Genomic DNA, 22,459 nt, shown 5'->3' with positions numbered 1-22,459 from the left:
TAATCACTGATTTTGTGATGTTGATAGGGTTGCTAATTGACCTACATAATTTTCCCCCTTCTTTGTTACTTTTATTTGGGACTGCAATGGGCACAATTAAAAACTATTTCTCAGCCTACCTTTCAACTAGAGGTGGCTCATGTGACATATTTCTGGGTAATGTAACTGATAGTCACCTAAGGATGCTTATTTGAAAACCAGAAGGAACTTTGCCCTAAATGGCATCATGGAGCCACCAATAAGAGCCACGGTCTATCATCCTCTCTAAGTCTCTTTAAAGAGAGCCAAATCTCCATTTGTCTAAGCCACTGTAAGTAAGGTTATTACATGCAGCTGAACCTATTCCTAACCAACAAAGTTTTGTAGCTGAGTTAACATTACTGAAACCTTTTTTAATGAAGTTTAAATATATATAATGCTAATATTTGACTTCAAAGATACATGGGTTCATCTATCATGGGAATTTTTATTAATTATTAATTGTTACTGTATTGGAGTTCTTCTTATCCTAAATATAAAGCCTATTGAGTCTCCAAAGTTCTCTCTTCTGAGTCCCCAGTCAGAAAAGATGTTTATCCTAGCAAGTAGAAAAGGTTAGGCAAATTGCATTTAAGTATAAGGTAAGTTTTTTTTTTTGTGTGTGTGTGTGTGTGTTTTGGAGGCAATGATCTATTACTTCTTGCATTTAATTACTAGCTCAACATATATGTGTATTAAGTCTAATGATTATTTTTTTGAGTCTAATGATTCTTAACATTAATTCTTCATTTTTATCTTCTGCAAGACTCCTTGACCAAACAGAATACTTGTTCTTTCATTCCCTTGACAAAAACATATTAGGATATTAGCTGAAGTAATTAAAATAATTCTTTAATTAGAGCACTTCTCTTCTGAAATGAGGACTCTTGCTGTCTTTGTAGTCATAAGGAGGGAAAAGGCTATGTGGGGCTGCAGCTAAATTTGGCTTTCCTTTGCTAATGGTCACTTTTATGGAATAGTAGGTACACTATGTAGGCCAGATTGTTGCTTTATATAGTACAAAGGTCTGTGTGGGAAGTTGATGCTAAACTGTATGAGGTTAAATAACCACTCTAAGTGTGATGAAGACTGAACACATAATTTCCAAACTTTGGAGAGGGCATATTTTATCCCATTCATAGGTTTAGATATTTTACAGTCCATTCCTACAGATACTCACTCATTTGATTCTCACCATAATCTAGCTAATTCCTAGCAGTTCAGATCTATTACCTGCTGCATCAACGGTGGTCTTTCCTCTCCCCATGAACCTGCCCATGATCAGTGTTATCTTCTTAGTTTTATTCACGCTATTTTCTCTGCCTTACAATACCTTCTTCTCATTGCTGGTCACATGGAAATTCTGTCCATCCGTGTGTTAAGTGTCAGCTCAATTCTCTAATTTGCCGGGAAGCCATCTCTGACAATTCCAGACATATTGATTTTTTTTTCTGTTCCTAAGGTCTTACTGCACTAATTAGTTACTCATTTTGGCACACAACCATGTGCTCTTTTGCTCTGGAACAAAATGGTTTTCTTAGGATATGTTCTATTTCTTTGGTTAGATTGCAAATTCTTCAAGGTCAGGGAATACATTTTATGTTACTCTTATACTCTGCAGAACATCTGGCAAAGTGCTAGATGCCCAGAAGATGCCCACTAATCTCTAATTGAATTCAATCAATTCTTGATTCTAGATGGGTTGAAAAAATGTATCTTTTAATTACTTTTTCTAAAATTTATTATGCATTTTTATATCTCCAGAAGTTATACACTTTTAATTCAACACAAATATGTATTTTGATTTGTTATACACAAGGACCCATACTAGTCAACATAAAAAACATAAAGGTAAACAAGAAACACAATATTTTCCAATATCTGTCAGACCAGAAGGGCATTTTTACTTGGGTAATTCTGAGACAGAGATTATAGCTTCTAATACATATGAATTTTAGAAGCAGTCCCATAGGGTGTTCACAAGTGTTCCTGTCTTCTACTAACTGGATGCCAGTAGCACGCTCCACAGTTGTGACTACCAAATATGTATGTCTCCAGACATTGCCAAATGCTGACTGTGGGATAAATTGCCCCCAGTTGAGAATTACTGGTGTAGTCAAAAGAAAAAAAGATAGCATGCATGTGCACACATACACACATATTTGAATCACCTTTTTCTGGCTATACAAACAGGACATATTTACATCAAAAATTTTGGAAAGATGGAAAAAATAATGGTGAAAAATTATTTCATAGTCCTACAACACAGATAATTGCTGTTAACAATTTTGTGTTTTTCTTTCAATTTTGTATGTATGTATTAAACTTATCCATCCATCCATCCATCCACCCATCCATCCATCCATCCATCCAGATTGGTAACTACTTAATTATTTCATGAAACAGAGCTCCTGTAAGGAGATATTAGAATTTGGGATTTCTCTTGCGGCTGGTCAGTTGGCTCTCATCAACCACGGAGAACCTGCTTTCTAACCTCTGCAGTATTTTCTCTCTAGGTTTCTTGCTTTTTACTTTGGCTTCCATTCTGAGGCTGATACCATGTTTTTAATATCTGCTCACTTGAAAAAAGCCCTAACTCTCTACCATACCTTTTTAGAAGGGTATATGCACTCTTTTTCACCATTACTGAGGGTCCTATTCCAATTCAGACAAGACACCTGAAATCAAGACATTGGTATTCACCCAAAAGGAAGTGACCCACCATCTTAGAGGATGATTATAGAACACGTATGAGTGTGACTTGTCCCACTCAACAATGACCTGAACTGATTCCATTATATTCTCTCCTTGGTCCTGACAGTTCTTTGCTTCTGTCCCATTTCTACCAAAATCCTTAATCCTTACCTAAGGCCTCAGTTTGTCTTATGAACAACTCTGTTCAAATTGCTGACTGGTGAGACACATATATGTCAGCAGTTAACTGATATATAAAGAATAATTGCATTCTTTCTAAGTAGAGACGAATGGTACGGACTGTGAAAAGACACCTAGTTCTTTCTGAGGGATCAGGGAAAGTGCTACAAGTTTCCTATATGCAGGGGATGATGCAGTCTAGACTGATGGAATAATATGAATTAAGGCATAAATTTATCTGTAAATTAAGAGGAGGTAGTTGTGGCTTTCATATTTATAATTGATATTTTTTCTCTGAGCAGAGATTAGCTTGTTTGGTGTAGCAGGTTAGGCCATTGTTGGAAATATGCATTTATTTATTTATTTATTTATTTTTTGTTTTTTAAATTTTTTATTGTTATGTTAATCCCCATACATTACATCATTAATTTTAGATATAGTGTTCCATGATTCATTGTTTGTGCATAACACCCAGTGCTCCATGCAGAACGTGCCCTCCTCAATACCCATCACCAGGCTAACCCATCCTCCCACCCTCCTCCCCTCTAGAACCCTCAGTTTGTTTTTCAGAGTCCATCGTCTCTCATGGTTCTTCTCCCCCTCCGATTTCCCCCCCTTCATTCTTCCCCTCCTGCTACATTCTTCTTCTTGGACATATGCATTTAATATTCCAGAAGATGACTGCCAAACTTTGATCATGATTTCCTTCCATTATATTAATATATATTTGCAAACTATATTAGAATGCCATAATAAATGGCTCAACTGGGACATTATTGGATAACAAATCTTTCTCGAAGTTTCATGAAGGAATAGAAAGGGAACTCTTAGGAGTAAAATGCTTTGGACAGAGTTGGAACTGGGAGAAAAATTCAATGTGGGAATGGAATCAAAATTAAAAGATTTGTGTGGGTATGTGTGTGTACTGAATATTCTAAAAGTCTTCAGGGATGTTGGGAGACCTTTTTCCAAATGAAAGCAAATGGAAGCACTGCTCAATAACAAGCAAAACTTATGTGACATCTGGCTAATATATTCTATTTAACAATAATTTAACAAGTGCTGTTATTTACAATGGATAAATATGGAAAAAATGAAGATTATATGGATTCTTCTTTTGGTCATGGCATTGCAGGTCAACCAGTGGGAAAATCTTAAATGGTTAAAATTTAAAAGCATGTATTTTTGTTATCAAACAAAACTGATTTCTGTCCTAAATGAGCTGAATAATATTCAGAACTGGTTATAATTCCATTTGATTCTGAAGCAATCACTTTACAACAACTAAAGAGGACTTCTAAAGTAAGATAGATCTCTGAGAACAGATTCCTTCCCACACTTAACATTTCTCTAAAGTCCTGTATTCCAGTGTGAACTTCACACTGTGATTGCACCTACGGTGCTGTAGGAAAATTCTGGTGACATGGTTAGGCCTAGAGTGACTTCCTTCAAAGTGATGTTGTTCATCTGTGAATGGAATATAAATTTTACAGTTGCCATTTTAATCCAAAACCCAATCTCTCCCAAACCAGAATTCAAAAAAAAAAAAAAAAAAAAAATACGTTTAACAAGGATTAAATCAAATCAGACCTAATTGTTACTGATTCAATTAGTACTCCCTACTGGGCTTCTCTTGATATATTGCTCTAATAAACACCATCTGTGGGCTTCTAATTCTTTCTAATCAGCTGAATTAGAATTCTCTTCATTTGCCTTGAGAAGATGTACTAGTGAACCTCCCTTTATACTTGAATATGTCGAGACTTCAGCAGATCATGAAAGCTTGACATCTCCTGTTTCAGTGACATAAGAAATAAAGGTAAAAATAATATTCCTTTTTACGACCTGCTCTGGAGAAATCTTTTTACTTTCTCTGAGCATTTATTTCCGCTTTGGTTAGCTATGCTTTCATTAATTGTGTTTGTGGAAATCACCCTTGAGCTCAGGTGGAAGAGTATTTTGATTTTCTATTGGGCTCTTAGGCTATGTGACTTACCCATACCAATCAAATGAATGAAGAATGATTAAAAAATAAAAATCAGTCAACCGAACCAGTAAAGCAGCTACCAACAACAACAACAACAACAACAACAAAATCTGGATATTGAATCAACATTTTGAGTTACCGTTCACTTGTTCAGCATTATACGGGATCCTTATCCATTGTTCCTTCTGTTTAGTTGGCTGTTCCTGCTTCTATTTTAAAGATACCACTCCAAGATGATCTCATCTCTAATACCTTCTGCTTGCCCTCTTCATCCCTAACTCAGCTGCTTAGAAGCCTCTCTGTGTTCCAACACATATGGTAGCGCTTACTACTACCCACTACTAAAATTATCCATTGGTGTGATGTTTTTTATGTAAGTCTGTAAGGTCCTCACTGTCTAGGGTAGGCACTGTCATTTCCATTTTGTATTTCAATTATTTGACACTTATTGGTACTCAATAAATGTTTGTGAAATTGAATTGGTTGTGATCTGTGTCTAGTCTTAAAGGTATTTTTAGGTGTTCTTGCAATGATTATTACTAACAGCTCTATATTCAGCATTAAGAGTCTGTGACATAGAATTTGCCTCATTTTACTGAGAAGGGCATTTCCTGAGTGTTACCCAGTGATTCTATGGCAGAGCTGGTGATAGATATCAGTGATGTTCAATTGTAAAATTAGCATATAATTAATTAATTTGGCTGGTTCAGCATTATAAATGTCTGTGAGGAATGGAATATGAAATTAAAAAGCTTGTTCTAAATTGTTATTTGGCAGGATAGAAATGAATCTACAGGGTACCCCTTCTACCCAAGAGATAGATTTTTTTTATTTTTTATTGTTATGTTAATCCCCATACATTGCATCATTAGTTTTTGATGTAGTGTTCCATGATTCATTGTTTGTGCGTAACACCCAGTGCTCCATGCAGAACGTGCCCTCTTTAATACCCATCCCCATGGTGTCTCACCTAGAGGTGGTGATCAGTGTGTATTTGTAGACTAACTACTTTTAATCAACTCTCATCTAGAATAAATAGGTGATTATCAAGCTCTATTCATAAAAATGGCCAAGGCTTTTGCCTTTTGATACCCATAGAGCCTCAAAGACATAGGGTAGGTAGTTATTCAACAGGAATTTCTAAGCCACTGTTGCCAGAGGCATATTGGATGGTTTTACCTGAAACTGTGATGGTATTGTGCAATGAGGGGAGGGTCTAGCTTCATATCACCCTTAAGCAGGAAGGGACTTCTCTTGAAACTTTCCTATCCCAGTACAGAATGAAGGAGGCTCAACCACAGGGTAAAGAGGCGGCATATTGCAATGAAAAGAGGAATTCAGAATGAATCTGAACAGACACTCATCTCTCAGCACTTAGCAGGAGGTTAGAGGATTTCATTAAGTCCCTAAGAAGAAAAAAATGGAATTTAGTATCAGATTCTCATTGTATGGTTTTCAGTGACGTTGTGTATTTTATACATATCTTAATGTATAGAAAATGGCAGATAGTTTCACTCCAGAGTTGTATTCCATCATTTTTGCTAATTTATTTTGTAGTTCTGCATGAAGTTAAATTAAAAAATCTAGTATGTATGTGTGTTTCCTCATATACACATGTATGTTCTAAAACCTGGTGACTATTGCAGCTAAGGCTTTAATACTCAAAGTGGGCAAAACTAGGTAAGTAACATGATTTGATATTGTGGTTAGTAGCACATCCCCAGAGCCAGATTGCTTGAGTTTATTTGTTTATTTCTTTAAAGATTTATATATTTATTTGAGAAAAAGAGAGAGTGAGAGTGAGTGCGGGGGAGCGGGTGGAGGGGCAGAGGGACAGAGAGAATCCCGAAGCAGACTCTCCACTGAACGGCTAAGCACAGAGCCTGACATGGGGCTCAAATCCAGGACGCTGAGATCATGACCTGAGCCAAAATCAAGAGTCAGATGTTTAACCAACTGAGCCACCCAGGCGCCCCCAGATTGCTTGAGTTTAAATCCCAGGTTTCTTTCTTCCTAGCTCTGTGACCTTGAGAAGATTATTTTTTTTAAACATTCCACGTTTCAGTTTCCTCATCTATGCAATAAGATGACAATGGGGCCTACCTTATAGGATTGTTATGAGTTTTAGATAACTTAACATATGTGTTTGGCACACAGTAGGTGCTATATTGAATGGAAAAATTCAGTGCTGGGCAACTGCAGGATGTTTGCATCCAGAACATTCCAAATCATTTGACTTGGAATGCCACCTTCTAAACGCAGGTTGTTTACCGCTATCTTTACTGCCACAGCTGAGTTGACTTTTGAGGGGGATCCCCAGTGCTCTCTTTTTAGATTTCCTTGCTGCGGAGCCTCAGTGCTGCCAAAAGATGAAACATCCCTGCAGGGCCAGCACACATATGGTGGCCTGCTTTCTTGTCCTCTCCCTTTCTCTGGTATTCCCATTCAGGGGAAAAAAATACTATGAGCAAGCTATTTGTTTTTTTCTCAATGCTTTTCACGTCTTTCAGGTTCTCTGAAATGAATAAACATTGTTTTTAGAAAAGCAGCCCTGACAGTTGGGTGCTGTCAGGTTGGCCTCGGGTATTGCCAGGAGCTGGTCTGGCACCCACAGCTGGGCTTAGTGCTATCCTGTTGACCCCAGGCAGTCTGGCAGAACTCATCATGGAAGACCAGTCTGTGACCGGGATGTATTGAGACAAAAGAAGACCATTCCATAATTATGACTGAATATAAGTGAAACACAACAAAACATAAAATGAACCAAACATTCTCTGATATCAAGAACGGTAGGAGTGATTGCCATTTCTTTACCAATCACAGTTTAGTCTTGATCTCCTGGTCTTAAGTCTGGTGTTCTGCCCTTCTAGGTATAAAAATTATTAAGATAACTGATCATTGAATTATCCTCTCTTCTTGACAGTAACCAGCCATGCTGCTTTGAACTCTCTTCCAAACCACCTAACACTTGCAAAAATCATATAAATCCATTCTAATACCTTAGTCCTATATTGCTCCATGGTCCCCAATGGTGTGTGTTCTTCCTCAATGTAATGAGTCAATTAACCCAAATTTGTTCAACTATAGTAGTATTCCTGGTGGTCTTTGGCTGGAGGGCAGTGGCATTTTAATATAAATAAGTATTTTTGTAAAACAAAAGAAATTAAAACTTTTGTTGTTATAGGAGTTAGAGCGGGAGCACTGAGTCAGACTTAAGCCCCGCAGACTTGCATTTCCAAACAAAGGGATGGCCTCCAGGTGGAAGAAATATCTTGGTTGCTTTATCAGTGGAAAAAGAGAAAAGGTGCCAGTTGGCCATATGAGAAGTGGGAAGATGTTCTGAGAGGAAGATAACATAGATATTAACATAGGGAAAGTGAGGAGGAGCCATGTGGAATGAAGAAGTCATTTTTTGAAGCAAAAAAGAGCAATTAATGGAAGAATGGGTGATCAGGCTGAAAATCTTAAAATTGATGCAAGAAGTGGATTTGCAGTTTATAAACTAAGCACGAGCTTATGCTTAAAAAAATCAAGACCTAGAATAAGGGATCATATAAAAGAAGAAAATAATAAATAACAAAAATTTGTAGGAATGAATGAAAATTAAGATACGGTGTTTATTGAGGTAAAGACATTTAAAGAACAAGAATTAGAAGAATTAATTCATTTGAAGGACATTTCCCAAGTGCCTCCCATTAGGAAAATATGGTGGAATGTCATCCTTCTGAAGTTTGATAATTCCCATTTGTCGCACTTGAAAACTACATCACGTCCACATGCCTGAATTTAGCAGTTCATTAATTACAAGCTTTGGGGATCTTCTATCCTATAAAGAGTAAAAGTAATGATAAATTAAGATTTCTGTAACACCGAGATCTGGAGAATGCTTTTAAAATGTCTGATTCAATCACTGGGAAACACGTGTGAAATGGAAGTAATCTTACTTAGCAAAGTTAAATTTTGCATAGTTTTAGTTTCCTAATAAATATTGTTCAAAAGAAATCTTCAAAGTTGTAGCATGAATGCTTGATAATGCTTCAGAGGGTAAGTTTTCTGGGAGCATCCTTGAGTGTTTTGCTGCCTTTTTACCAATGAAGATGAAATAAAAACATCCCATGGGCTGGAATTTCTCTCTGAACAGAATGGCCTAAAGCCAGTGGAAACTCAATTAACCAGAAAGCTCAGGAATTAAATCATTTGAATAGTCATTAAATTAATCAACCAGAACTTCCTTTCTGAATCAACTTTTATTGGTTGATTAACTTTATTGGAGATCTTTCTAAAATGCATTAGACTTATATTCCTCTTCTGTGTCCTGTCCGGAAGGAAGAAAAGAAGAAAGGAAGAAGGGAAGAAGAAAAAGCAAAAAGTGTAGCAATTAAAAGGATGTACTCTGGTGGCACCTGGGTGGCTCAGTCGTTGAACATCTGCCTTCGGCTCAGGTCATGATCCCAGGGTCCTGGGATTGAGCCCCACATCGGGCTCCCTGCTCCGCGGGAAACCTGCTTCTCCCTCTCCCACTTGCCCTGCTTATGTTCCCTCTCTCACTATGTCTCTCTCTCTGTCAAATAAATAAACAAAATCTTTAAAAATAAATAAATAAATAAAAGGATGTACTCTGGAGTAACACATTTTGGTTCTTGTTCTGGCTCTATAACTGTGTGATGTGTGATGTGGAGAAAATGAATTATTTTAACCACTATGTGCCTCACTTTCCTAAAAAATGGGGGTAAAAATGGTACCTATTTTAAGGGGTTAATGTGAATATTAAATGAGATAATAGTTACAATGTGCCTACAGCAGTGCCTGGCATACAGGAAGCACTCAATGAATGAGCTATTATTATTTATTGAATAATATTCTTCTGAGTCATCGTTATATTATGCACAGAAAATCAGGAGGCAATATGGCATATTGGTTAAGTTTTGCATTCTGTGGGCTTACGCTTCCTCACTACCATCAATTAAGTGTATGACCTTGAGCAAATGAACTCCGTGGCTGGATTTGGCAATCTGTAAATAGGGAGAATAACAGTATTTGCTTCAAAGGATTGCCATGTTAAAGGAAAAACAGACACATGGATCCCTTAGTACAAATATCTGGTGCACAGTGAGTGCTCCCGCAAATGCTAGCTATTATTGAATAGTATTATATAGTTGTAGAAGTGTGGGAGTTTGGATGAATGTATACCAGGCCTAGAGAAATGTTTACAAGTTTTCTTCTCTGATTCTTATTTTGAAATTTGCCTTTTTTTTTGGTCCTTAGAAGTTAATTGTGGAAAAATCCTGATTAATAAAGGGTTTTAGTTAACTGGATTCAACTAATTGTGACTTTCCTTACGTGAGTGTTCTTATTCAGAATAAGCTAATAGAGTTGCTCTCCTTTAGCAGGAGGGAAACTCAAAGGGAGCTTTCCAGCCACTCTGTGTTTCTGTGACTCACAGAGGAAACCACAATCACCTCCAGGAGAACACGGCAGAGATGCTGGGATGGCTCAGTTCCATCAGTCCGGAGGGCAAGAAGACCATTTCCAGAAGGTCCTCGAAGTGACAGGACTGGTGTTATTTTAGTATCCCTGGTGAATACAGACTTCCTTTTCAGTTGAGAAGGCCTGCTTCTCACCATATTTGCTAGTCCCTTTTCCACTTTTAGTGGTCCACAGTTTAGCTCAGCTTTATCATAGCATACATTTATAAACAAGAGATATCTTTTCTGATTCTTGTCATAACATTTTCTTGTTAAGGTGTTAATTCACAAAGGCAGGGGATAGAGGACAGTGGGTGGTGTGGATAGTAGCCTGGTAGAGGGCCTCCTGAGTACAGGTTCTTGTCTTCATGCCCAGGTTCAAACTTCAGTTGTATTACTCCCTAAGTGGATCCCTTCATGGATACTCTCCATGTTGGTTTCCTCACATGCAGAACAGAGAATGCAAGCACTTGCCTGGCAGTGTTGCTAAAATAATAAATTAAATAACCCACATAAAATGTTTACCATAGTCCTTGGCACATATTAAACACTTGGTAAATATTAGCCAGCATTTTTCATGTATGGGTGAACGTTCATTTGGGGCTTAGGCTATGTGTTCGTATACTACAGCACATGGCTCTGTTTCATTCTTGAAGTTATAAATAGAAATGACAATGAATCATGACAACATGCCAGGCCACTAAATACAGCTTCAGTGATTGAAAATTGTAGGAAACTCTTATTGACCTCTTGTGATAAATCTTACTCCTTTCCATCATCATAATCCCTATGGACTTTGTCCTGCCAATTTCCATTAGGCAAAGATTCATCAAGAAACAATAAGAAACAAATGAAACCCTCCCAGATTGCTATGACTATAAAACAACCAACTGGACTCTAGGGAAGGATGATTTTTGGTTCTGTGACCATTAGAAAGTTCAGGGAGACAATTTGAAGGTTTTTAGCACATGGAGATGTATGAAAACTCGAAGGCTCTTTTAGCAATTATAAAAATAAAAAAAACCCCACCCAAATCCACATTATTGTTTCCAGAATACTTTCACTTATAAATAACTGACAATAATTCAGGGCCCAGAAATATTAAGTAAAGAGCTGATGACAGAATGTCAGCGGGTTGTAAAATTTATTATCTCTTTGATGCCTTCTGAGATTTCTCAAGAGATAGATTCTATTAACACTGGTATGGAATCTTCAATAAAAGAGCACAAGTCTCAAACAAAATGATCAACTAATCAGTAGATATTAATGACAGACTTACCTACCATATGCTACATGAGAGCCCACTCAGCTTTCCCCCCGATGTGTGTTCTCTTTCTACAAGCCCAACAAGTGAATACCTGCCCAGATACTTTCTGAAATTTGGAAAGTTCTTCCATATTTAGAGTTGAAACCAGTCACCCTGAAATTTCCAAAATCTGCTCCTAATTGTATCCTTTGAAATATGTGCCATCAAAGAATTGGGTGACCACGTAACCAACCTGTGCAAGATGGGGGCTCCCGAATCTGGCATGGCAGAATATCTCTGTGACAAGCACACCTTGGGAAACAGTGATAGTGAGAGCTAAGCCTTAGGCTGTCTTCCCATAGCCTGGTCACCAAGGCAGTGCATGCATGTTGGGGTTACCTTTACCTTTTCTATAAGTTGTACCAAAACATATACTTAACTTCTTTCATTTGTACCATTCTTCAAATAAAGTAATTTTGTACCCCCCCAAAAAAGAAATATGTGCCAGTTATTCTGCCACATACCCATACTTCAAATATTTAAGACAATAGCACAGTACTTTCAGTCTTCTCCAGGCCAATCATCTCATTACTTTGTTTCTCTGATGACATCTGCCTAGGACTCAATCTGAAGTACTATATAGCAGTAAAAGTGCCTTGAAATCAATGAGCATGTCTTCATTTTTGTTTGTTTGTCCCTCGGTACCTAGCAGTGTCATGGTTGCTGTGAGTGCTAAAAGAATATTTTTTGAGTTTTATGTTGTTAAAATTTTTGTAGCTAAACTTGCTAAGCTCAAAGGCAGGTTGAGGCATTACAGGGAGTGGCAGATGATAAGTCCTGTGATTATCTCTAATTATAATTAGGGAACACAGCAGAGGGGTTGAATTTACACGTTGTTAATTGTGACACTCATTCTATCTTCTGTACTGTAGTGGGTGATGACATTCTAGTAAGGTGATGGTGGAGGTGATTTTTGTGACAGTGTGGTCAAGTCAGTATTGCACAAAGCCTGTCTTCACCAACCATGGAGGCACTCAAAGGTAAGATCTATTTTTGTCTTATGAGGCAGCGTATCCTAGGAATGCTTCTTGGATAGGTTTACAAAGTCTGTGAATAAACTAATGTGAAAACAAAACAAAAACAAAAAAGACGTAGATTTCCATACTGGCTCTCCATGCAACACGGCTGGCCTGATTTGTCAGTGGAGTTGCCTGACACTTCAGATTTATACTAGGAGAAGAAAGTTAAACTATATGAAAATCTACAAGTGAAAATTATTTCAGTATTTAACTTGAGGAGTTAGTCTTCCATGAAAATAGAAATACTTCTGGGAAGATCCACCTTGTAACCATAGTGGTTCTTCTTTCTTTTCGCTGAATGAGTTTGTCATATCCTTTCCTAAAACAGATGTGTATTGACAAAATAGGCTGGGTACAAAGGAAGGAGTCACTGATGAGCAGATGTGCACAAAGGGGATCCTGAGGAATATCACTGTGTATGAATCTCATGCACCCCTCAGGAGGCATGCATATTACTTTTCCACCCTCATTTAATAGTTAAGAAATGGAGTCTCAGAAGAATCCATGACATATAGCATTTATAGAGTTCTTTTGGTGGTCAGGACCAGAATCCAAATCTTTAGCCTCTTACCCTAGTGTTGAGTAGACTGTGATCTTGAGAGCAGTGAGTGTGTCCTGCTTTGATTCTTATATAACCATTTCCTACGGCAATGCTTGGCACTTAGTAAATAGTTATTATAAAACTGAGGAGTGAATGGGTACTGCTGAGCTTCCAAGATTTGTGGTGTTCTAGTATGTTGTGGAGGGGATACTTACTTCTCATGTTTCCAAGAAGAGTTGGCTTCCATCCATTCTCATTTGGATAGTACCAGAGAGTCTACTTGTATTAATGAGTGAGTAAGGGAGGGTCAGGTCTTGCCCTCAGCTTTCTCATTCTCTATTTCTCAGTTTCCATGAATAGGTGGCTTTCATCTACTGTCATTCGGATAGTGCTGCCGAGTATACTTCCATTTCTTTGTCTTCCTCTTTAAACACTCTTCCAAGTACTGGGAATAGCTGATCTGGTGGTTGGAACTTGGCTGCTATTCCTCTAAAACAAGAAATAAGCTGAACCCCATTTCTCAATCCTGTACTACTTATATTAATGATGAGTAAGGAGGGTCAGGGCTTACCCTCAGCTTTCTCATTCCATGCAGAAGCACCCTTGGCCCTTTTGTTCTAAAGGGGAGGCAAGTTATCCATCTCTCATTGTTGGTCTCCAGCACACTCTCTTCTGACAGCAACTGGATTTGTGAGGAAAATCACAGTCTTACATGAAATTGGCTGCTAAAGAAATCTTAAGGGGGATGCCTTAAAGACCTAACTCTCCTTATAGGCAAGAGAGGGAAAATCTAGATTTAGGATTTGTTAGGTAGAGCTCCCCACATTAGCCTCTGGTACCATATAAGGTCTCCATTCCAGCTTTACCAGGAACTTTGGCAAATACTGTCCCTCCACATATAAGGATGAAAATATGACTTTCATTTAGATCCTTGGGTATATATTCTCCACTGCACAGAACCCAGCAAGGAGGAGGGCTGATTGATTGAGATGACTGATTTCCACACATTACCTATGAAATGATCAGTGAAAGAATATATCTTTAATTTAATAGTCTGGTACTAGTTATAGAGTAGGCATATCATAAATACTCATATCAAAGGTACAGTTTTCTTTTTTATTTGTTATTATTTCACCTTCCAAAATAGCATTTTATATTTCTAAATTGCATTTTAAACCATCATAACCCCATATCTAAAATTTTAGGTCATTTACCAAATCTTTTTGGCTAATATTAATTTTTAAATATCTGTGTAAAGAGTGCCATTCCAATAATTTGACCTGACCCTGTGCTTTTCAATTATTTCCCCTATGCAGTAATTAGGCAAAAATGCTAAAACATATACTGTTGTCTAAGGAATTTTCCTCATTGAATAAGAATGGAAGCAGGGGATTAGTAAAAGAACTTCTCAACAGCAGTGCTGGAGATTTAGGGTCAGTTTAATGTGCACATGTTACCACTCACATTTCTTTTCAAGGGTTATTTTAAAAAGGGGGAACACGAAGACCAGAGGAAAGTAGCAATGAATTCATCAGCTTGCTTATGTGAAACTGAATGAGAGGATACCAGAGGCTTCTACCTTTCAATACAATGTAGACGTCCTTCCAGTTAAAAGCAAAGTCACTTCAGGAAGACATGCATTCCTTTCAAGAGGAGGAAGGTCATGCCACTGCAGGGAAATAAAGAGGGAATGAGGGAAGGAAAGAAGAGAAGAAGGAGGGAAAAGAGAAACAAGTTTGCTTTTTAGGTTAGATCCCTACTGGTCTTGGGGCCATTGGATGTCAGATTCTCCCTATTTCTCCAATCAAAGAGGTCACTCTTCTCCCTGGAGAACAATCCAGTAAAGGGTTTGCATGAATAAATGGAAGGATTTACTCTTAGATATTTTTTTCTTCAGGGAGAAGAATAGAAATATCCATAAGTGGAAGAGTATTTGCTCCTACAAGAGACAAGAGATTAAATACTAAAGCAAAACATCAGATACAGGTCTAGGAACACCTCTCCCCTTTATAGCCGGGTTATATGACACTATATATGACACAAATCCTGGGATTCTCGCAAGAATTTCTCCCATGTAATGCATATAGTTAAATAAATACTTTTATTGCTCCTCTATTGTTCTTATGAATTTACATATTTTGCCAACTTCTGAAACCGTATCAGATGTCTCTTGGCTTCTAAGCACCGAGCTCTCACTGTACAATGATCATTATAGATGCTTAGGAAATATTTTTGACAAATTTAATAAATTAGTTTTCCTGACTGCCACCAAATGGGATGGTATTTATGAAATGGCTGTGGAACCAGTAATAATTTGTCATGCTCCTTAAATGTAACACAGGCAAAATAGTGTACAGCTACTAAAGATTTCTGACTTCAAATTCATCTTATTGGGTATAGAAAATGAGTTCGGAGATCAAACATATGCTGAAATAACTTCGCATGGTATCTTAATGGGGTTTGCAAATTAAATAGAAAAAAAGAAAAAGAAATGGAAGGTGATCCCTTCCTTTTGTTTTGAACAACCTTACTGAGATACATGACATACAATTCACCCATTTAATGTATGCAATTTAATGATTTCTTAATGTATTAAAGAGTTGAGCAACCATCACCACAATCAGTTTTAGAAGTTTCATCACCCCAAAACAAACCCCATACCCATTAGTAGTCACTCCTCATTCCCCATCTCCATCCCCTAAGCCCCCAGTCCTAGGCAACCACTAATTCACTTTCTGTCTCTATAGATTGGTCTATTTCATGTAAATGAAATCATACGATAAGTAGTCTTTTGCAACTGGCTTCTTTCCTTTAGCATAACGTTTTCAAGGTTCATTCATATTATAGTATGTATCAGTACTTCATTCCTTTTTATGGCCAAATCTTATCACACTGTATGGCTATGCCACATTTATTTATCATCAGCATCAGCTGATGAACATTTGGGTTGTTTCTACTTTTTGGCTATTATGAGTAATGCTGCTATGAACATTTGTGTACAGTTTTTGTGTGGACATTTGTTTTCATTTTTCTTGATTGTGTACCTATGAGTAGAATTGCTGGGTCATATCATAACTCTACATTTAGCATTTTCAGGATTTATCAGACTGTTTTCCAAAGCAGATGCACCATTTTACGTTTCCACTAGCAATGTATGAATAGTTTTGATCTTTTACAACCTCAGCAACATTTGTTATTTTGTTATTTGTTATTGTCCAACTTTTTAATTTAGCCATCTTAATACATATGATGTGCTCATTGTAGCTTTGATTTGCATTTCTCTAAGGACTAATGAGGTTGAGCATCTTTCAAACTTTTTGGCCATTTGTTTATCTTCTTGGGATAAATATCCAAATCTTCTGCTCAAGTTTTAACTGGGTTGTCTTTTTATTATTAAGTTATAATATTTCTTTTCCCCCCCAAGATTTTATTTATTTATTTGAGAGAGAGAAAGAGAGCATAAGCAGTGGGAGTGGCAGAGGGAGAGGGAGAAGCAGACTCCCCACTGAGCTGGGATCTTGACGTGGGGCTTGATCCCAGGACCCTGGGATCATGACCTGAGCTGAAGACAGATGCTTAACTGACTGAGTCACCTAGGCGCCCCTAAGTTATAATATTTCTTTGCATGTTCTGGATATAAGTCAGATTAGATATGTGATTTGCAAATATTTTCTCCTGCTCTGTCAGTTGTCTTTTCACTTTCTTCATGGTATCTTTTGAAACACAGAAGTTTTTAATTTGGGGTAAGTTCAATTTATCTTTTCTTTTTGTTGCTTTTGGTATCATTTCTGAAAAGGCTTTGCTTCAAGACCATCGGAAGTTATTCCTATGTTTTCTCCTAAGAGATTTACAGTTTTAGCTCTTTCATTTAGGTCTATGATCTATTTGAGTTAAATTTTACTTATGGTGTAAGGAAGAAGTCCAATTTCTCTCTTTTTCATGTGGATATCCAAGTGTCCTGGTATCATTGATTGAAAAGACCATTCTTGCCCCACTGAATTATCAGGCACTTCTGTTAAAAGTCAACCCACCATAAACATAAGAATTATTTCTGGAGTTTCAATTCTATTCCACTGATTAATATATTTATCCTTGTGCCAGTCCCTCTGTGTCTTCATTACTGCAGCATTATAGACATTCTTCTGATCTATGAACATGGAATGTCTTTCTATTTACTGAGGTCTTTTAAAACTTGTTTTCAACAGTGTTGTGTAGTTTTCAGAGTACGATTTTATACTTCTTTTGGTAAATTTATTCCTAATGATTTTATTCTTTTTAATGTTATTATAAATGGTATTATTTTCTTAATTCCATTTTTAGATTGTTTATTGCTAGTGTATAGAAATATAATTGATTTTTATATATTAATCTTGTGTCCTGCAATCTTGCTGAACTCATCTATTAGTCCCAACCATTTTCTGGTGGATTCTTTAGAATTCTCTATGATGAGATCATGTCATCTCCAAATAGAGATAGTTTTGCTTCATCCTTTCAATATGAATGCCTTTTATTTCATTCTCTTGCCAAATTGTCCTGGTTGTTTTTAGTACAATGTTGAATAGAAGTAGTGAGGGCAGACATCCTTGTCTTGTTCCTGATCTTAGGGACAAAGTATTCACAGTTAAATATGCTGTTAGCTTTGGGTTTTTCATAAATGCCCCCCCCCCCTTTTTTTTTTACCTTAAGGAAGTTTCTTTCTATTCTTAGTTTGTTGAATATTTTTATGGTAAAAGGGTGTTGGAGTTTAATGCCTTTTCTGTGTATATTGAGATGATCATGTAGTTTTTGACTCTTATTCTATTGATACTGTGTTTTACATTAATTGGTTTTTAGATGTTAAACCACCCTTGCATTTATGGGATAAATTCCATTTGGTCATGGTTTATAATCCTTTTTTTTGAGGAAAAGAGTACACATGCGAGTGGTCAGGTGCTGGGGGCAGAGGGAGAGGAGAGAGAGAATCTCACGCAAACTCCATGCTCATCATGGAGCCTGACATGGGGCTCAATCTCACGACCCTGAAATCATGACCTGAGCTGAAATCAAGAGTCAGATGCTTAACCGACAGAGCCACCCAGGCACCCCTACAATCCTTTTTATATGTTATTGGGTCTGGCTTGCTAATATTTTGTTGAGAATTTTTGTGTTTATATTCATAGGAGATACTGGTCTGTAGTTTTCGTTCCTTGTGATGTCTTTATCTGGTTTTGGAATCAGGGTAATACTGGCCTCATTGAATGATTTGGGAAATGGGTCCTTCTCTTCCCTTTCAATTTCTTAAATGCAAAAGTTGTTCCTACCTCTCATATCTTGCCAGGTTAACCTCCTTCATTTTGTTTATAAATTATAGCATCTCTAAATTTCCTCATCAGTCAGTATGTAGGGAAGTAACTATGTGATTTGAACCAATTTATTCTAATCACCAAACAGTATTTATAATGCTCCCACATGATTTAAACCAATTTAGTTTTCCCATGAGAGAAGTCAGGTGGGAGAGAGAGAGGTGGTGTGTATTGCAGATGTGTAGCCTTAAGCACAGGGAGGGAAGAAATGTGCGGAGGATACTTACCCTGTAAAGAGCAGAGAGCCAGGTTCTTAGACAAGAATAAAATCTCAGTATTTCACAGATCACTCTGCTTATGATTAACATTATATTGTTTCCTACCTTTTAGACTCTATGAAAGGAATCTTCATGTTTAATCTTTGAAATTGTGCTTTTATTTTCCTCCTTTCCAGCAGAGGTACCCCCACCCTTCCTTCCCTTGTTCCTTTCCTTCCTTCCTGTCTTTTTTTAGAACTAAATTTCTAAACTCATGTAAACCCAGTGAGATAACTCACTGATGCCTTACAAATAATACGAGCAGGTCAGTACAGTTAGAGTAAGTGTTATTTTCTTATGTTATTTCTTAGCTCAGCTCATATTTCTGACTTAATTATTGTGAAAACACTGGGGAATTAGAGATTTTAACAACAACAACAACAACACCAGTAACAACACAACCACAGGTCTGATTCTTGATGAATTAACATCTTCTGCCTCTCCTCATGACAGTAGGTTTTACTGAAACGCTTAATTTTAAATGCTATAAAATTATTATCCTTTAATTCCTAAATATCTGCTGCACATCAAAGTTTTAGTTTTTTAAAAGATTTTATTTATTTATTTGAGAGAGAGAGAGCACAAGTGGGAGGAGAGGCAGAGGGAAAGGGAGAGGCAGAGGGAAAGGGAGAAGCAGACTGCCTGCTGAGCGGGGAGCCTGACACAGGACTCATTCCCAGGACCCCAAGATCATGACCTGAGTTGAAGGCAGATGCTTAACCGACTGAGCCATCTAGGCATCCCTTAATGTTTCTTTCTAACAAGTCGAGTTTAACAAGTATTTAGTGATGTGAAATGTTGGGGTCTGGGAGTGAACGGTTAAGAAAGAACTCTTGAGTCATCTTCGGTACAAAACGGGTGGTTTTATTAAAGCATGGGAACAGGACCCGTGGTCAGAAAGAGCTGCAATGGGGTCGTGAGGAGTGGCCCATTATATAGTTTCGAGTTGGGAGGGGGTTAGGGATAGCATAAGTCTCTTAAGAATTTATTTATTTATTTTATTTATTTTTATTATGTTATGTTAATCACCATACCTTACATCATTAGTTTTTGATGTAGTGTTTCATGACTCATTGTTTGCGTATAACACCCAGTGCTCCATTCAATACGTGCCCTCTTTAATACCCATCACCAGGCTAACTCATCCCTCCACCCCTCCCCTCCAGAACCCTCAGTTTCTTTCTCAGAGTCCATAGTCTCATTGGGGAGGGTATGTGCTATGGTGAGTGCTGTAAATTGTGTAAGACTGTTGAATCACAGAGTACCTCTGAAACAAATAATATATTATATGTTAAAAAAAAAAAAAGAAGATGACGAACCATGAAGCATAAGTCTCTAAGGAATTTGGAAGCAAGGTTTCCAGGACCTTGAGAGGCTAGCTGTTGTTACGAAAAGGTCATTTACTATTGTCTGGTAAAACCCTAGTCATGAGACCTTTCAGATGTATATCAGTGGGCCATATGCTTGGAGGATGATTGCCAACATATATCTTAGGGGGTAGAGATAAAAGAAGTTTCCAAAGGGATTTTTTTTTTTTTAAAGATTTTATTTTATTTATTTGACAGAGAGAGAGAGACAACAAGAGAGGGAATAGAAGCAGGGGGAGTGGTATAGGGAGAAGCAGGCTTCCGGAGAGCAGGGAGCCTGATGAGGGGCTGGATCCCAGGAACCTGGGATCATGACCTGAGTGGAAGGCAGTTGGCTTAACGACTGAGCCACCCAGGGATATTTTACAGGATCCCAGAGGTTGGGCTAATGTCATGCTAAGGTTGTCTCTTGCCTCTAGCAAACTATTAACATGGAGAGAGCTAAGCTCCTTGAGGAAGGTCACTCTGCCTGTCTCAGGTACTTGTCAATGGGCGGCAAGTTATAAGGAAGTTTAATTTTTCCTCTATATTTCTTTCACCTTAGTTCTCCACATCATTTAGTAACTAGTATGTTCTGGGTATTGAGTGATTAGAGAAGAAAGTAGGTTCAGATACCTTTTTATTTTGAGGGGTTTACAGTCTCATTGAGAGAAGGCATATATTTAAGAAATACTTGCATAAGAATTCAAGATGCTAGGGAAATAGGCATTTGTTATTTACCTATTGTGTTCAAGGCACTGCACACCATTTAGAGGTGAAACTAAAGGAGCTTAGGGAAACAAATACATGGGAAAATGGAAATGAAGGAAATGATTTCAGAACTCAGAAAATTATGAGAATATTGACTGACAAAGAAATGGGAGACATTCCTGACGATTTGAGCCTGAGTATTAATTAGCAATCGTTTTCCCTTCCATTTCAAACAAAGCGGCCAATTTAAAAAATGCCAACTACTTTGATTTCCTTTTAATCACATATAAATAAATCCAAATTCTAATATTTCTTCATCTCTTTTGATGGAGTAATTGTCAAATATGTCTTAACTTGAGCCAATTTCATATGCTCATAAGTAACCCACGCACACTTTTGAATCTTAAAAAAGTCGGTATTTTCCTTTGTTCCAAAGTACAAAAGAAACATATATTCACATAGAGCAAAAATGAATTGTTTTTCTTGGAGCTCTCTAAGAAGAGTTTTTCTGACATTTTCATGACCCATGAGAAGAGTTTGGTCAGCACATTCACAAATACCCACAGAATTGAAGCAAAACTTCTCAGTAACCAATAACCAATTTCCATGCATTGAGGAAAAAACATACATCTGCTTTTTGAGTTTTGCAACTTAATTTCCCTCCCTCTAGTTTCATCCTGTCGGTGGAGAAGGACAGTTCAGAAGAAAAGAAGTGGCTAAAATGAGACAATTAAGCATCCTTAATTTGAGCGCAGATGAACACAATATATACAAATTTTTCAGCTAGAAATTTGACACGTTTTCTTAAAAACATTCAAAAGGGAAAGAAAAAATTACTCATGATGGCTTCTTGGTTTAGCGCAATAGTATCTATAAGGAAAGAGAGCTTCTTTATTCATTCATTCTTTCATTCAATATATATTTACTGAGTGTGTACTATGTACTAAGCACTATTATAGGCATTAAGGATACAGCGGTGATCAAGGCAGAGGAAATCCCTGCTCTCATGGGGCTTATATTCTGGGGAAGAAGACAAATAGTAAATAAGATAAATAAGCATGAGGGTGCCCGGGTGGCTCAGTTCTTAAACGTCTGCCTTCAGCTCAGATCATGATCTCAGGGTCCTGGGATTGAGTCCCACATCGGGCTCCCTGCTTGGCAGGAAGCCTGCTTCTCCCACTCCCCCTGCTTGTGTTCCTGCTCTCGCTATCTCTCTCTCTGTCAAATAAATAAATAAAATCTTAAAAAAAAAAAGATAAATAAGCATGATAGATAATATATTATATATTGGTGAATTAGGAAAAACTTAAGCAGAAAAGAGGGGTTACATGTGTTTGGGGTGGAAGATTTTAGATAAGGTGGCTAAGAAAGACCTTACCATAAAGATGACTTTTGAAAGATATTCAGAAAGAAGTGAAGAAGCTGGATGTGTTACCTTCAGAAGAGTATTCTAGGCAGAGGAAATCTTGAGCGCAAAGGCACGGAGGCAGGAACCTGCCTGACTTGTTCAAGGAATAGCCCAAGGCCAGTGTGGCTGCAGTGGACTGAAAGGAGGAAGGATTGATTATCGATAAGCTCAGAGAGATCATGGTG

At 37.4% G+C, this 22,459-nt stretch overlaps 1 protein-coding gene across 4 annotated transcripts in view; it reads right to left on the bottom strand.

The window, feature by feature from the left end:
* PTCHD4 (patched domain containing 4) overlaps nt 1–22,459 on the bottom strand; it is a 188,379-nt gene that overhangs the window by 9,139 nt on the left and 156,781 nt on the right. The gene's annotated exons all lie outside the window — the stretch shown is intronic.

The sequence above is a fragment of the Phoca vitulina genome, unplaced genomic scaffold, assembly GCF_004348235.1.
Source record: "Phoca vitulina isolate PV1807 unplaced genomic scaffold, GSC_HSeal_1.0 scaffold11, whole genome shotgun sequence".
Classification (NCBI taxonomy): domain Eukaryota; kingdom Metazoa; phylum Chordata; class Mammalia; order Carnivora; family Phocidae; genus Phoca; species Phoca vitulina.
This window is presented reverse-complemented; position numbering and strand designations above follow the sequence as displayed.